Source organism: Scleropages formosus, chromosome 1 (genome assembly GCF_900964775.1).
Source record: "Scleropages formosus chromosome 1, fSclFor1.1, whole genome shotgun sequence".
NCBI classification, from domain to species: Eukaryota; Metazoa; Chordata; class Actinopteri; order Osteoglossiformes; family Osteoglossidae; genus Scleropages; species Scleropages formosus.
In genome coordinates, this window is record NC_041806.1 from 43,328,258 (window position 1) to 43,339,237 (window position 10,980).

Genomic DNA, 10,980 nt, shown 5'->3' on the forward strand with positions numbered 1-10,980 from the left:
GGTGTCCTGCTGGATGGAAAGCTGTCATTTGTATTGCATGTAAATGCTTTGACTAAGTCGTGCTTCCTTCAGTTAAGAAGCATAGCTAAAATGCGGCGATTCCTTTGTAGACAGGATTCTGAGAAACTGATTCATGCTTTTGTTTCCAGCAGGCTGGATTACTGTAATGCTTTATTGTCAGGTTGTCCATACCAGACTGTATCCAGGCTACAGTTGGTACAAAATGTTGCTGCGAGAATTATCACTAGAACTAGGAAGTTTGAACATATAATACCGGTACTTAAATCGTTGCATTGGCTCCCGGTCGCTTATAGAGTTGATTATAAAATCCTACTTTTGACCTATAAGGCAATACATGGCATTGCTTACCTTTGTGAGATCATTAATTTTTATATTCCAGGACGATATCTCCATTCATTAGCTGCAGGTTACCTTAAAGTACCTGTGATCAATGAGACCTCAGTAGGAGGTCGCACCTTTAGTTATAGAGCACCTAAACTGTGGAATAGTCTACCAGTTGCTGTCAGAAATGCCCCGTCTGTTTCTGTTTTCAAATCCCGACTAAAGACTTGCATGTTCACTCAGGCATTCCACCTCATAATGTAATTCCACCTGCCTTGGTTGTTTTTATCACCTTTATAAAAATGCATATTAAATTTATTTAAGTAGCAAATTACTAACTCTGTTCTATCTTCTTGTTGAGCACTACCTCGTTACATAAGACCTGAGGAGGCTGGCCAGTGGCGACAGACAAATCCCATGCTGACAGATGAATCCCATGCTGACAGAGGATGATGTCCATCTGCCATGACGATCGAGACATTCCATGCTGAGCTGGGGATCCAAGATGCCATTTACCAACATTATCATTATTACTTGTTACACACTGGCTTACAAATTGTTACTTTCTAGAATGCCCAGGAGGGGTGGGCAGCCACTGGCCCGTGGACCCCCATAGGTTTTTTTTCTCCCTCAACCTTCAGTTGGGAGTTTTTGTTCCTTTCCCCAGTGGCCAGTAGCTATACTTATAGCTCTATAATAAGTTCTTCATTGTGGTAGCCATTAGTCAACTGTTTTCTTTGTTTGTATTTGTTTTTCTTGCTTTATGCCTGTGTTAAAGCGCTCTGTGTCACTACGTGAGAAGAGTGCTCTATAAAAATAAATTGAATTGAATTGAATTGAATTGAATTGAAAAACTCAAATCAGCCGCTTGTATCCGTGATCTTATTCTTTTGGTCATTACCCAAAGTTCATTACTATTGGTAAGAGTAGGGACGTAGATCGACTGGTAAATGGAGAGTTTTGCCTTATGGCTCAGCTCCCCCTTCACCACTACAGTCCGATACAGCGACCAAATTACTGCTGCAGCTGTTCCCAGTCTGCAGCCAATCTCACGCTCCCTTCTCCCCTGACTCATGAACAAGACCCCAAAATACTTAAACTCCTCCACCTAGGGGAAAATTCTCTCCCCTTACCTGGAGGGGCATGCCATCCTTTTCTGTGAGAGAACCATGGACTCAGACTTTGAGGTGCTGATCCTCATCCCAACCACTTCACACTCGGCTGCAAACCGTTCCAGTGCATATTGGAGGTAACCATGTGACAGTGCCAAAAGGACAACTTCATCTGCAAAAAAGCAGAGACATCACCTTCCGACTCCCACACAGAATGCCCTCCTGGCCTCAACTGTGCCTTGATATCCTGTCCATGAAGACCACAAACAGAAGTGGAGACAAGGCACAACCTTGGTGGAGTCCAACACCCACATTGAACAGGCTTGACTTAATGCCAAGTAAATGGACACAGCCTTCGCTCCATATATACAGAGACCGAATGGCCAGCAGTAGTGGTCCCCGTACCCCATACTCCCTGGGCACCTCCCACAGAATTTCCCAGGGAACACAGTCATAGGCCTTCTCCAAGTCTACAAAACACACGTAGACTGGATTAGCAAACTCCCATGCCCCTTCAATAATCTGTGAGAGGGTAAAAAGCTGGTCCACTGTTCCATGGCCAGGTCGTAATCCACATTGTTCCTCTTCAATCTGAGGTTCAACTATTGGCTGGGGCCTCCTTTCCAGCACCCCTGTATAGACTTTCCCAGGGTGGCTGAGAAGTGTCATACCCCGATAGTTGGCACACACTTTCCAGTCCCCTTTCTTAAAGATAGGGACCACCACCCTAGTTTGCCAATCCAAAGGCACTGTCCCCGAGGTCCATGCAACACCACAGAACTGTGGCAGCCATGATAGCCCTGCAATATCCAGGGCCTTAAGCAGTTTCGGGTGGATCTCATCTACCCCCTTGCGCTTTGCCACTGTGGAGCTTGCCAACTACCTCAGTGACTTCCACCAGGGAAATGAACCCTGACAGCCCATAAGCCTCTGGCCCGGACTCCAACAAGGGAGGCATATCACTTGGGTTTAAGAGTTCCTCAAAGTGCTCCTTCTACCTCCAAACAATGTCCTCATCAGAGGTCGGAGTTTCTCCACCCTTGCTGAGTACAGCTTGAGCAAAGCTCCTCCGACCCCTTCTGAGCTGCCTGATGGATCTCCAGAACCTCTTTGAAGCCGACCAATAGTTGTTTTCCATGGCCTCTCCAAACTCCACCCATGCCCCAGATTTTGCTTCTGCAACCGCAGCCGCTGCTGCCTTTTTCACCTGCTGGTACCTGTCTGCTGAGTCAGGAGTCCCCAGAGCCAACCAGGCCCTAAAGGCCCCCTTCTTCAGCTTGATGGCTTCCCTCACCACCAGTGTCCATCAGCAGGTTCTTGGGTTGCCGCCCTGGCTGGCACCAACAAGCCTTTGACCACAGCTGTGCCTGACTGCTTCCACAATGGAGGTTTTGAACAGGGTCCATTCAGACTCCATGTCCCCTACCTCCTCCAGAACATGGGAGAAGCTCTCCCTGAGGTGCGAGTTAAAATCATTCCGGACAGGGTCCTCAAACAGTCATTCCCAGCACACCCTCATTAAACGTCTGGGCCTACCGGGTCTTTCCATCAGTGTTCCCTGCCATCTGATCCAACTCACCACCAGATGGTGATTGGTTGACAGCTCAGCACCTCTCTTCACCCAAGTTTCCAAAACATGTGGCCTCAAGTCAGATGAAACAATTACAAAGTCGATGATTGACCTTTAGCCCAAGGAGCTCTGGTACCAAGTATACTTGTGAGTGTTTGAACATGGTGTTTGTTATGGAAAAACCATGAGTAGCACAGAAGTCCAATAACATTTCACCATTCGGGTTCAGATCGGGCAAGCCGTTCTTCCCAATCACCCCCACCGATTTCCCAGTCTTTGCCGACGTGAGCATTGAAGTCCCCCAGCAGGACTATGGAGTCTGTAGGTAGGGCCCTGTCCAGAACCCCACCCACCCTCTCTAAGAAGGTTGAATACTCTGAACTGCTGTTTGGTGCATAAGCACACAAAACAGTCAAAGTTTTCCTCTCTGCAACCCTAAGTCACATTGAGGCGTCCTCTCGTCCAATTGGATAAATTCCAACTGTATAGCAGCCAGCCAGGGGCTTGTGAGTATCCCCACACTCGCCCGGCGCTTCTCATCCCATGCAACTCCTGAGTAGGAGAGGGACCACCCCTTATCGAGAAATTTGGTTCCAGAGCCAACACTGTGAGTGGAGGTGAGCCCAATTATATCTAGTTGGTATTTCTCAACCTCCCTCACCTGTTCTGGCTCCTCCCCTGCAGTGAGGTAAAATTCCATGTGCCAAGAGCCAGTTTCTGTTGCAAGGGACCACGCTCTCCCGCCGCCTGGTACACATTGCACCCAATCCCCATGTTGGACCATGCGCCTGGTGGGCCCACGTGGTCCCCCTACAATGTCTGTTCGGGCTGAGCCCGGCCAGGCTACGTGGGCTGCCTGGCCACCAGGCACTTGCCTAGGAACACTATCCCCAGGCCTGGCTCCAGGGATAGGTCCTGGTGACCCTATTCCGGGCAGAGTAAATGTTCTTTTGTTCTCATTTACGCATGATGGCGCCGCGGATGGCCGCCTCGGTGTGGAGCTCCACAGTTGTTTTACTGTTTTTGTTAGTTTGCCCTGTCTTTAGTTATACTCCGACAATCAGCTTTACCAGGGAAGAACTGCTGAACATTCGGCAGTACACACCACCCGACATTTTACCGGTTTTCGACTATTCTGACGTTTTGCTGGACATTGTAGTCGGAGGTGCAGCGGCGCTGCTCAAGCGCTCCAAGCGCTCCAAGACGCGCAAGCGCGGAAAGCGAGCCGGTGCGCTTGTCAAGCTCCGAAAGCGCGGCTTTAGAACAGCGCTGCCTAGTATCCATCTGGCGAACCTCCGCTCCTTACCCAACAAAATGGACGAACTTTTCCTCCTGTCCCAAAGAAACAAGGACTTTTTCAACTCTGCTGCTCTGTGCTTCACGGAAACCTGGCTGAATGAAGCCATTCCGGACAGCGCGCTACATCTGCCGGGCTTCCAGCTGTTCAGAGCGGATCGCGACGCGGAATCAGCGGGGAAATCACGTGGCGGTGGGACTTGCTTCTACATCAACGAAAGGTGGTGTACAGATGTGACAGCGTTGAAGATGTGCTGTCCCGACCTAGAAGCGCTCTTCATCAACTGCAAGCCCTTCTACTCGCCGCGGGAGTTTTCCTCGTTCATTCTCGTAAGTGTTTACATTCCACCGCAAGCGTGCGTGAACGCAGCGCTGCAACAGCTGGGCGACCAGATCACTGACACAGAGCAACAACACCCGGACTCTGTTATAATCATTCTCGGGGACTTTAATAAAGCAAATCTCTCCCGTGAACTGCCAAAATACAGACAGCATATTACATGTCCCACCAGAGACAGTAATATTTTGGACCACTGCTACACCACGGTAAAGGATGCATATCACTCTGTTCCACGGGCAGCTTTGGGGCTCTCTGATCACTGTCTGGTTCATCTTATACCGACCTACAGGCAGAAACTGAAATCAGCTAAACCTGTAATAAGGACTGTTAAAAGATGGACTGGGGAAGCAGAGCAGGACTTACAAGCCTGCTTCGAGTGCACTGACTGGAGTGTTTTTGAGGCTGCTGCTAGCGATCTGGATGAGCTCACAGACTCTGTAACATCATACGTCAGTTTCTGTGAGGATATGTGCATCCCTACCAGGACTCGTTTAACATACAACAATGACAAACCGTGGTTCACTGCAAAGCTCAAACAGCTTCGTCAGGCCAAAGAAGACGCCTACAAGAACGGGGACGGAGTCTTGTATAAACAGGCCAAAAACACTATGGCAAAGGAGATCAGAGTGGCTAAGAGAAACTACTCTGAAAAGCTGAAGAAACAGTTTTCAGCCAACGATCCGGCGTCGGTGTGGAAAGGCATGAAAGACATCACAAATTACAAGACACCACCCCCCGGCACCGTGTCAACTCAACAACTAGCCGACGATTTGAATGAGTTTTATTGCAGGTTTGATAAACCCTGTCTCACACCCTACACCCATTCAGACCCTCTCTCCACCAATCACTCAACAACTCAAGTAACCCCCACCTCCCCCCCTCCTGTACCTTTGATCTGCGAAGAGGAGGTGCGTCGGGTCTTCATCAAACAGAAGACAAGGAAAGCACCAGGCCCAGACGGTGTCTCACCGGCCTGCCTAAAAACCTGTGCTGACCAGCTGGCCCTTATCTTCACAAAGATCTTCAACAGATCACTGGAGATGTGCGAAGTTCCTTCCTGCTTCAAACGCTCCACCATCATCCCCATCCCAAAGAAACCCAATATCACAGGACTTAATGACTACAGACCTGTCGCCTTAACATCTGTGGTCATGAAGTCACTTGAAAAACTGGTGTTGGACTACCTGAAAGACATCACTGGACCCTTGCTGGACCCCCTGCAGTTTGCTTACCGAGCAAACAGGTCTGTGGATGATGCAGTCAACATGGGACTGCACTACATTCTGCAACATCTGGACAAACCAGGGACTTATGCGAGAATCCTGTTCGTGGACTTCAGCTCAGCCTTCAACACCATCATCCCACACCTCCTCCTGTCCAAATTAACCCAACTCTCCGTGCCCACCTCCATCTGTCAGTGGATCACCAACTTTCTGACAGACAGGCAGCAGATAGTGAGGCTGGGAAAATTCTCATCCGAAACTCGCACAATCAGTACTGGAGCCCCTCAGGGATGTGTGCTCTCCCCACTGCTCTTCTCCCTGTACACCAGGGGTGTCCAAACTACGGCCCGCGGGCCAACTGCGGCCCGCGGGTCAGTTTTTATTGGCCCGCAGCAAATTCTGAAAATATAATTGAATATGGCCCGCACATGGCGCTTGAGCTCAACTCTGTTGCACTTCTCAGTTTCAACACTAGATGGAGCCACACTTCCCTGCGCTGTCTGAAATCAAGTCTGCTTTTCCAAAGGCAGACCTTTCTGCTAAAAAGGAGAAATATGCTTCTGTAATTACATCTCTCATGACAGAATTCAACCAGCGTTTTCAAGATTTTTCTGTCATTGAAAAACAAATCAAGCTGTTCTCGACCCCCTTCCTGGTGGATGCAGAAGAAGTGGAGGAGAGTCTGCAGTTAGAACTGATTGAAATGCAATGTGATGATTCTCTGAAGAGTCAACATCAGCTTCTCTCCCTCCCTGACTTCTGTCAGAGTTTGGATCATGCCAAGTTTCCTCTGATGAGACGCCACGCAAAAAGAATGATGAGCCTGTTCGGCTCAACATACATATGTGAACAAACATTTTCTCTGTTAAATCAGAACAAAAGCAGACTGAGATCCAGAATGACTGATAGCCATCTCTGTGAAGTCCTTCGTGTCTCAACCACCAAACTTTCTCCTGACATCCCAGCCATCCTTCAATCCAAAGGACAGCATCACTGCTCCCACTGAGAGCAATGTTCTTCACATTATAGGTGAGTTAGAAATACACAGAGTAATCATGTGTCAATATGTCACCTCTTGTGTGTGGCCCGGGCCTTTGCTTATTTTTCTGTATTTGGCCCTCACCAAAAAAACTTTGGACACCCCTGCTGTACACCAACAACTGCACCGCGAAGGACCCCTCTGTCAAACTCCTGAAGTTTGCAGACGACACCACACTCATCGGCCTCATCCGGAATGGCGACGAGTCTGCCTATAGACAGGAGGTCCAAGAGCTGGCTGTCTGGTGCAGTCATAACAACCTGGAGCTGAACACGCTCAAAACAGTGGAGATGATCGTAGACTTCAGGAGAAACACCTCAGCATTATCCCCACTCACCATCATGAACAGCACTGTGGCAACAGTGGAGTCATTCAGGTTCCTGGGCACCACCATCTCACAGGACCTGAAGTGGGAGCCCCACATAGACTCCATTGTGAAGAAGGCCCAGCAGAGGTTGTACTTCCTTCGCCAGCTGAGGAAGTTCAACCTGCCACAGGAGCTACTGATGCAATTCTACTCTGCAGTCATTGAGTCCGTCCTCTGCACCTCTATAACTGTCTGGTTCGGCTCAGCTACGAAGTCAGACATCAGAAGACTGCAGCGGATAGTTCGTACTGCTGGAAGAATCATCGGCACATCCCCCCCAGCTCTCCAAGAACTGCACTCGTCCAGAGTCAGTAAAAGGGCGAGCAAAATCATTCTAGACCCCTCACATCCAGGCCACTTCCTCTTCGAACCCTTGCCATCTGGCCGGCGCTACAGAGCACTGTGCACCAGGACAGCCAGGCATAAGAAAAGTTTCTTTCCTCAGGCCATCTACCTCATGAACACCTAAATCTCTCCCCTAGAGAGTAAACCGTGCAATACATAATGCTATTTATATTTATAACTATTTATCACATTTCTCTTACACTCCCTTGCATTTGTATCTAACGACTATTTTTGTACTATTTTTGTATATTGGGTACTTTATATTTTTTAAATATTTTTTATCCCTTGCTCACATACTCTATCTTCTCATCTGTGTCTTGTCACTGTCATTCTGTCTGTGCTGTGGTAGTTCCTGTCACCAAGACAAATTCCTTGTATGTGCGAACATACTTGGCAATAAAGCTCGTTCTGATTCTGATTCTGATTTTCCATAGGGCTTTTTCAGATTGTTTGAAACCAAGGAATCTCTGTAGGGATTTGATGGATGTGGGCCGGGGCCAGTCAAGCACTGCCTACACCTTCCCAGGGTCCATCGCCACCCCGTCCTCTGTCAGGATGAAGCCAAGGAAGGAGACCTGCAGCTGATGGAATAAACATTTCTCCCCCTTGACATACAAGTGGTTCTCCAGCAGTCACTTCAATACCTGCCGCACCAGGCGAACATGTTTCTCCATCATGCAGAAATAAATCAGGATATCGTCCAGGTACACTAACACTGCACGGTTTACAAGATCTCCCAATACATGGTTCACGAAGGCCTGAAGCACGGATGGCGCATTTGACAGGCCAAACGGCATGACCAAGTACTCATAATGGTCAAGGGAGGTGCTAAATGCAGCTTCGGCTCATCACCCTCCCGAATACGGATTAGATTATAAGCGCTGCGCAGGCCTAGTTTAGTATACACTCGGACCCCATGGACCTGCTCCAGCGCCACAGTGATGAGTGGCAAGGGATGGGGGTATTTAACTGTGACCACATTTAGTCCCCGACAGTTGATACAGGGCTGTAGCCCTCCGTCCTTCTTCGCTATGAAGAACCCGGCGGATGCTGGGGAGGTGGACAGCCAAATAATCCCAGAAGCTAAGGCATCCTTAACATATTCTCGGAGGGCCTGTTGCTCGGGTTGGGAGAAGGGATATATCCGGGCCCACGGCGGTGACACGCCCGGCAGTAGATCTATTGCACAGTCCCACGGCCGATGTGGTTGTAGGACGGCTGCCTTGCTGTTACTGAAGATCTCTGCCAGGTCCTAATATTCACCGGGGACGACAAAGGTCTCGGGCGTGTCTGGGCTCTCAACAGAAGTGGCACGGCAAGGGAGGGCTAAGCAGTTAGTGGCACACTGCGCTCCCCATGCTACTAATTCCCCCTTGCTAAACAAGAAAACAGGGTCATATTTTGTCAGCTACGTGAACCCCAAAATCACTGGCGTCTTGATCGAACTGACCAGATAAGACGAGAGGTCCTTGGTGTGACAAGCCCCTACCCAGACCCGCAATTGCACAGTCTGCTTTTCCACCACTCCCACGCCCAACAGATGCCCGTCCAGGGCCTTGATTCGGCGGGTGACCTCACACTCGCGTATCTGGATGCCATGGTGCTGGGCGAACATGGCATCCATAAAGCAGCTAGCGGCCCCTGAATCAATGAGCACGTGAGTCTGTAGCTGGGAGGACCTCCAGCTCGCCTCTAGGGGCATGGTTAACTGTCACTTGGTGCGGAGGGCGGCACTTACCTCGGTTCCGGGTTGGGGCTTGCTAGGTGGCTTCAAAGGACAGGCTGCGCGGTAATGCCCTAAGCCTCCGCAATACAGGCAGTGGTGGCCCCGGAGCCACTGCTTTCACTCCTCAGGAGAGAGGTGCCCCTGTCCCAGCTGCATTGGTTCTGGAGCTTCCGATGGCATCACCGTCTCCCAAGAACGCAGACCTGGATGGGGTAGATGGCTCCATGCGAGGTTGTCCACGAGGATAGCTTGCTCAATGAAGCGGTTCAGGGTCTAGTCCTCCCTGCGGTATGCCAATTGGGCTTGTATACGCAGATGCAGCCCGTGGCAGAAGGAGGCTAGTAGGGCCACCTGGTTCCAGCTGCTCTACTCGGCCAGGGTCTGGAACTCGAGGGAGTTGGCAGCCACGGTCCGATTCCCCTGCTGGATCTCCATCAAGCTGTCACTGGCCACACGCGCGGACAGCTGGTGGTCGAACACAGCCTGAAATCGCTCAAGGAAGAGTGCATATGTGGTTGTCTCCCTCTTGTACTATAGCATTGTTGCCCAGTCTAGCGCAGGTCCCGTCAGCAAAGAAGTCTTGTATGTGATGCGGCTCATTTCAGATTGGTACACTTGAGGCTGACTCATGAACACCAGCTCACATTGTAAAATATATCCCCGGCATTTTTCGGGTGCCCTGTCATACCTCTCTGGAGTGGCCAGTTGGGGGTCCGTCACTGACAGGAGTGGGGCGACTGCTGATGACATAGGTGGTACAGCGGAAGTGGACACAGGCATACTCCAGGTGATCAGTTTCTGCGTCATGGCAGGTTCGAAGACTGGCGGTTTCCGTACCAGTTCTCGGAGCTTCTGAAGGATCTGCTGCAGGAATCGCAGTTGTGAGTCCAACAGGGCTCTTTGCACAGACACCGCTTCCTGCAGACACTCCCACTCCGCTGGGTCCATTGTCATGGCAGATTCTTCTGTCAGGGCGACAGGCTGACTGGAGACAGACATGTTTGTAAGTAGTGGACCCAAGTGCGGGTAATTTTATTCATTCGACTGGGTTTGTAGGGCAAGACAAACTCAAATGTCAGGTACAGGCGAAGGTCTACGAAGTACAAACGTCACTATCCAGGCAAGGTGATACGTCGTGGCTGAGGAAAACAGGTGAGGATCAAAAACCAGGAACAAGAGAACAAAGCAGGGCAAGACAAGAACGCTGATACTGCAAAACCACCAGGGCAATTGCAAGAATCCACGTCGTGGTGTGGACACAGAGCTCCTTATATCCCAGGAGTCGTTAATTAGCCACAGGTGTTGCCACTCCACTTGTTCCCAGGGGTCGTGACACTTACACCGCTAGATACACTACTTACAATGGGTCACTCATCCATACATCAGTAGAACACACACTCTCTGTCACTCACATCCTGTGGTGAACCTGAACAGCATGTCTTTGAACTGTGGGAGGAAACTGGAGCACCCAGAGGAATCCCACGCAGACAAGGGGAAAACATGCAAACTCCACACAGACTGAGCAGGGATCTAACCCACATTCTCTCGCACCATCCAGGCGCTATGAGACAGCAGCGCTACTCGCTGTGCCACCATTTCTGTGAAACAGCTAAGTGCCTA